Genomic DNA, 7,443 nt, shown 5'->3' with positions numbered 1-7,443 from the left:
ACTACGGCAAGGACAGGGTCATCTCGGGGTAGTGGGGGAAGCATTGGGCAGCGGGAGGGTGCGGTGGGGGTGTGGAAGAGTTGAGTTACTGGGTGTGGTACTGGTGGTGTGGTATCCCTTGCCTTGGACGGGTGTTAGGGGCTGTATGGTGATGTTGGTTGGTGTGGTAGATTAGGCAACGGTGTGGTAGGGATGATAGGAAAGTAGGCCATTGCTAGGCAGGGATAGGTCATCTGGAGGTGGCGGCAATGGTGGTGAAGAAAGGGGGTTGTGTGGTGGGTACATATGGCGTGAGTCGATGATAGCATGGTGTCTGGGGGATTGATCTGGTGTGGTGTGGTGTTGTGGTGTGGTGAGGCAGTGAAATAGGCCGCGGCTATGGTGGGAAGGTAGAAAGACAAAGTATAGGGTGGAGGGTTAACCTTCCACCTAAAGGCACCACCAAAAATATGTGTCTCCACCCTTACACATTCCTGACCCCTCCTCATTTCCCCCCTCCACTTGTGTCTGCCTCCTCTCTCCACCGTGATTGCCTTCTCCACCTTCACTAGCGTCTTTATCCATTCTGCCCTCTCCATTTGTCTCTCCTTCTTACCCTCCTAATAAAGTGTCCTTCCTTCTCTTGCGTCTTGCCCCTTTTCTCCCTTTCCTCTTCACGTCTCCACCTCCTCCCTTATCTCCCTCCACTCTTGTCTCTGTCCTCATTTCCCTTTCCAGCTCCCATATAGGTCCCTCCTCCCTTCTCCTCCCCTCTCACTGCGTGTCTGCTCTCTCCTCTCCTCAGACTCTAGTCTCCGCCTCCTCGTCCCACTCCACTCCTTGTCACCACATCTCTATCCCCTCCCCCCTTCGTCTTTCACTCCCCCTTCCTATGTCGCCACACGGCAACAAAACTGCAGGTAAAAAAAAAAAAAAAATAGCCTTACGTTTTTTCTTGTGCCCTTATCGCTTAAAATTGTGTAAAGTTCGAATATTAAGTTAAGTTAAAGTTAAGTTAAGTTAAGTTAACTTAAGTTAAAGAGAACGTCTTATTACGTACATCGTGTTGATATGTAAACTGGGTCATCCAGTCAATTGGTGGGCGATTAAGTGATCTTCTCTTTTATCAGGCGAGACTTGCAGTAATGCTGTTCCCGCTAGTCACTGCAGGAAGTAGAAAATCAACACTGTAAGAGGAAAAAAAAAAAAAAATCTTGTCAAACAAAAAAATTACGCAGTTCAGTCCGTCACCTGGTACGTATTTTATATTTGTCGTAATTTTATCGCATTTCATGCAGCTTTTTATACTTTTTACACTTTTTATATCTTTATATATTTATACATGTGTTCATATTTTTGTAGATATCTTATTTGACATTTACTTTACATTTATTTATGTAAGATTGCGCAGTGTGTGCATTTTAGTCGATTCTAAGAAGAAGCAATTCGTGCTTTTGCATACAAAGAGACGCTACACTGACAGACAAGCAAGTTCGCGGCGAATGTGCAACATTCCCACGTTACGGAAACGAAGCAGGCACAACAAAGACTAACAACAAAAAATTAACAAAAACAATAGACGGAAAACCTCAAAAAAAAAAAAAAAACAATAAAAACAATAACCAGGAACAGCAACACACAGGAACTCCAGAAATATTGAAGGAAAACTAATAATGACATCAAAATTCCGCTCAGCTCGATACCATTTCCTGGCGGAGTCCCTGAAGGTGACGAGTGAGAGAAACTGTAGCAGAGAAAAAGTGTTTGCCAGGGTCTGGGAGAGTGACCGGTGGGGTGGGCGGGACGGAGATAAGGTCACACGGGGGAGGAAAATAAATACGAAAAATGTGTGTGTGTGTGTGTGTGTGTGTGTGTGTGTGTGTGTGTGTGTGGGTGTGTGTGTGTGTGTGTGTGTGTGGATTGGAAATACCACCGCTTGTGTCACTGGGTGGTGGACGAAGACCTAAGCAGGCTTGTGCATGTGTATGCTTGCGTGGGTGTTACTACTACTACTACTACTACTACTACTACTACTACTACTACTACTACTACTACTACTACTACTACTACTACTACTACTACTACTACTACTACTACTCCTGCTGCTGCTGCTGCTGCTGCTGCTGCTGCTGCTGCTGCTGCTGCTGCTGCTGCTGCTGCTGCTGCTAATACTACTACTACTAATTACTACTACTACTACTACTACTACTACTACTACTACTACTACTACTACTACTACTACTAATAATAATAATAATTTAATAATAATAATAATGATAATAACAGTAATAGTGGTGCTACTACTACTACTACTACTACTACTACTACTACTACTACTACTACTACTACTACTACTACTACTACTACTACTACTACTACTACTGCTAGTAGTAGTAGTAGTAGTAGTATTAGTAGTAGTAGTAGTAGTAGTAGTAGTAGTAGTAGTAGCAGCAGCAGCAGCAGCAGCAGCAGCAGCAGCAGCAGCAGCAGCAGCAGCAGCAGGAGCAGCAGCAGTAGTAGTAATGTAGTAGTAGTAGTAGTAGTAGTAGTAGTAGTAGTAGTAGTAGTAATAGTAGTAGTAGTAGAAGCAGTAGTAGACGCAGTAGTAGTAATGATAATAATGATAATGGTGATAATAATAATGATCAATAATGATAATAATAATAATAATAACAACAACAACAACAACAACAACAACAACAACAACAACAACAACAACAACAATACTAACAGTACTTCAACCACACAACCACAAATATCACCACCACCACCACCAACAACACTAACACAACGCATGCCCGTCCTCAAGGCAGCAGGGCAGGTGGTCAAGACTCAAGCAGGTACGATAACCACCTGTCGCACCCTAAAAATATATATATGGAATTAGGCCACACATCCACTCACCTGCCGCGCCTCGTGCCTCGTGTCTCGCCCGCTGCGTGGAGGCTCCCGCACCTTGTTTGGGCGGGAAATGTCCGTAGTGGCACCGGTAATATATTAATCAGTCATTTACAATAAGCACAGTTAAGTTTTTGGAGCGTCAGAGATATGTAGTTAGGGTTTTGTAGCAGTACATTCTCGTGTTTATTTATTTATTCATTTATTTGTTTGTTATTTTCGTAGTGTCATATAATGTTGAGTTTCTGCAGTGTGACTCTCTCGTGTTTGTATTTTTGTCGCGTCTTAGAGATATGGTTCAGTTTTTGTAGTATGAATCTTTCGTGTTTATAGTTTTTGTAGCGTTAGATAAAGATGAGTCTCTATAGTGCTAATTTCTCATACTTTTTATTCTATCTTATTTATTTATTTATTTTTGTTTTAGCGTCAGTGAGATGAAGTTGAATTTCTGTAACATAAATCTCTCGTATTTTCATTTTATAGCGAGAAATAAAGTCGAGTTTCTACAATACAAACTTCTCGGGCTTGTGTTCTTCAAGGAGGATTTTGGGATTTGTTCTTTATGGCACGCCACGGAATATGAGCGAGACTAAAAAACCTACTGATCTGATTCTACACTCGTTGTGATTCACGTCATGTTATTATATCAGTACAGTTGGTCTAGTACTTTAGTTTTACATTTGCGTTTGTACGTGTGTATGTTTTATGTATGTATACGCCAGCGGTCAGGTACATTACGTATTCAGGCTTGTACACGTAGCGCAATGTGATGGAAGTATCATCTTCACATTGCAAAAAATAAGCTTCACGCAAAATTGCACACACACACACACACACACACACACACACACACATACAGTATCATTAAGTAAATATATATAAAAGAAATGAATAGACAAATAAAAACGAATGTATAAATAAATGAAAGTAGAGTAAAAAAATATGATGTAATTGGATTATTAGATAAAATAATAAAGAAAAAAAAAAAAAAAAAAAAGAAAGCCAGCGCGCGTCAGTCATTGGTTGGGAGTTGCGCCGCCAGCCCGCCACTCCCATCTGCCGGTACTCAAGGTTACGCCCCGGCACCCCGTTTTCTCTTTCCGTGCCCCGGTGATGCAAGCAGCTCACCCACCAGCCCCACAGTAGACACCCCCACCCGCCCCCCACGGCCCTCTTAACCCCACTCAACCTCTCTCACTCCCTCCGCCCCAGCGTCGCCTCCCTCCTCCCCTCATCTCCCCTGTTATTACCTGAGTCCCCAGCAGCATCTCCTCCCTTGTCTCCCCTCTCCTCCCCTCCATCTCCCCAGCAGTGCTCTCCCGCCCCCGCCATAACTGTTCGGATAATTTTCAGTGTTATAATAGTGAATAGTCATGTTTTCTCCCACCCCAAACGTTATTCTCTCCCTCCCCTTGCCTTCCTCCCTCCTTCCTTTCCTTCCCTCCCTCCTTCCCTCCTTCCTTCCTCCAGAGGCGTAATAACTACCTCGTTCATTCCCAAATTTTAACATTAATCAAATGGTCAAGGTCGCTCGTGTTATTTATGGCGTGTGATGGAGGAGGAGGAGGAGGAGGAGGAGGAGGAGAAAAAGAAGGAGAAAAGGGAACATAACTGCGGGGAAAGGGAGAGATAGGGTGTGATAAAGGGTGTGGTTAGTGTAGGCGACAGTAGTGGCAGTGGTGGTGGTGGTGGTGGTGATGGTGGTGGTGGTTGCGGTGTCAAGGGCAAAGTCGTGACCATAATATAGACGCCGCCCCTCCTTTCCTCCTTCCCTCCTCCCTCCGTTTTTTGCCCCGCTGAAGGTGAGGTATGGAGGCAGGTCACCTTCTCTGTACGACAACACCATTACTGGGACACGTAAGGTAGTCGTCGCTCCAGGTATCCCTCCCTTCTAACTGTTCCCTGACTCTCTTAACTGCTCCCCATCTCGCTCAGACGCCTCCGGGGACATCCCAAGCCGTTGCACACATTCTTTCAGTCCCTAGATACTCCCTACACACTTATTAACTGTCCTAAATAATCTCTAACTCCTCTGGACACTCTCTATCTTCCAGACACTGACCAGCTCTTTCATATGAGCCAATATTCCAGACACTCCCAGTCTCCCACACATACTAAGTACCTCCCTCTAATACTATATCCTTCCAGACACTCCTCAGATTTCCCAGGCATTCTTCCAGCTCACCAGACACTCTCATCTTCCCAGACACGTAAATGGCTCTCCAATAGAAAGGAAAATGATTGAAATAGACTCTGTTATTCATTAGTTAGTGTAGTCAGTAGAAGGCTTAGAGAAAGATATGAGAAATTCCATGATCAGAGGTGGTAAGCTGACATGCTGGTAGGTATATATATTACATACACAGGGAATGCCAAGTGTAAATATAACGTCTTTTTTATGTTCTTGTTATTCTCGAGTAATGCTAAAATAAGTAAACAAATAAAAGATAAAGAGAAATAAATAAATGGATAAATAAATAAAAAAAAAGCTAATATGAAAACTATATATTATGCCTCTAATCTCCCCACGCCTCACTATCACAACAAGCACTCCAATTCATAGGTAAATTCAGACCTCGCCGCCTTATGTGGCTCGCCAGTTTTTGTGTTAAGTAAATATACAAAAACACGGCGGTATGTAAACAAAGTGTGAATTTGGATAGTTGGTTTATCTTTTTTTTTTTTTCTATCAAGATAAACTGATATAAGTAAACAGTGCTGGGTTTCTATAAACACTGCCCCTGAAGGTGTGTCTCTGTACGGAGGCGGCAACAAAGTGGAAAACTGTGAAGATGTTATTGTTCTTTTTGTTCTTATTACTGTCGTTATTCTTGTTTCTTTTCTTATTGTCATCTCTACTACTACTACTACTACTACTACTACTACTACTACTACTACTACTACTACTACTACTACTACTACTACTACTACTACTACTACTACTACTACTACTACTACTACTACTATTTCCTCACACCGTAATCGTCATGGTATTCCCTGACCCCGTTTTTCGTTGGTCTTTTATCCTTGAAGGCAAACGAGGCGCCTGCAGGGGGAGAGAGAGAGAGAGAGAGAGAGAGAGAGAGAGAGAGAGAGAGAGAGAGAGAGAGAGAGAGAGAGAGAGAGAGAGAGAGAGAGAGAGAGAGAAAGAGAGAGAGATGTTACTAAAGTTTGAAGGAAGCGAAAGAGGAGATAGATTTTACTTATTTATCCTTTTGTTTTTTTTTGTGATTCCTATGTCTTTTGATATTTTTCTATCTATCTGTCTATTTATGTATGTATGTATGTATGTATGTATGTATGTATGTATGTATGTATCTATCCATCCATCACATATATTTATCTATTTATTTATTTATCTATTACTGTGACACGTGAGTTGAGTTTAAACAAAATTATCATCTTTTCCTTTCTCTCTCTCTCTCTCTCTCTCTCTCCTCTCTCTCTCTCTCTCTCTCTCTCTCTCTCTCTCTCTCTCTCTCTCTCTCTCTCTCTTTCTCTCGTCTTTCTGCTTCCTTCTTCCTTGTCATTCAGTTCATTCCTCTTTCCATTTATCTTCCTTCTCATCATCTGTTTTAATTATCTTTTATTGTTTATGTAAGTTTCCATATATGTGTGTGCAATATGTGTGAATGTATGTATGTATGTATGTATGCATGCATGTATGTATGTATGTATGTATGTATGTATGTAGTATGTATGAGTATATAGTATATTTGTATTTGTAAAAATGCTTTGCTGAAGAAATCCTTGTCTATATCCTAATGTGTGTGTGTGTGTGTGTGTGTGGGTTTGTGTGTGTGTCGCTTACTCCGTATTCGTGCTTCCTGATATGTGTGTTTGTTTCCTAATCTGTGTGTTTATGTCCTAATATGTGACCGTGTCCTAATTATTTCCGTCCGCGCGTTTCCGACCTTAATATAATCAATGCACGTCTTCTATGAATTTCCGTCTTAAGAAATACTGAACTTCACTTGACATCTTTAATTCCTTCTTCCTTTTTTCTCGCTCTCCTTTTACGTCATTTCTCCTTTCTTTGCCTTAGGTGTATGTTTAGTGTTCTCACCTTCATTCTTTCCAGTTCTCTCCTCATTCGCGTGGTTCGTGTGCGTCATTGAGTGTCCTTTCTCTCATTCCTTCTTTTCTTCTCACATAATTTCTCTTTTTTTATGCACTAGGTCGATGTATGGCGTTCCCCACTTCCATCCCCTCTTTTTTTTTTTTTTTTTTTTTCTCATTTGCGTGATTTGTATGCATGAGGTAGTGTCCTGTCTCATTCCTTCTTTCTCTTCTTTCTTTAGCTCATTCTTTTTTTTATATGCGAAGGAGCAACTATTTCCTACACAAGTTAATGAGTCAAGGTTAAACTGGCCACGCCCTACGTAGCGCCGTCCTCCCAGACCAAATGTTCTCAAAGGATTATTGTTTAGCATTACTTATCATCTTATCTTCCGGTCTCGTGTCTTGGTCAAGGTATAAGAGATTTGCGTGAAGGTTTTTCGTTCAAGCAAGGACAGGTGTGGAGAGAGAGAGAGAGAGAGAGAGAGAGAGAGAGAGAGAGAGAGA

Source organism: Scylla paramamosain, chromosome 19, assembly GCF_035594125.1.
Source record: "Scylla paramamosain isolate STU-SP2022 chromosome 19, ASM3559412v1, whole genome shotgun sequence".
NCBI lineage: Eukaryota > Metazoa > Arthropoda > Malacostraca > Decapoda > Portunidae > Scylla > Scylla paramamosain.
The sequence above is the reverse complement of the archived record's forward strand: the minus strand, read 5'-3'. Positions refer to the sequence as shown.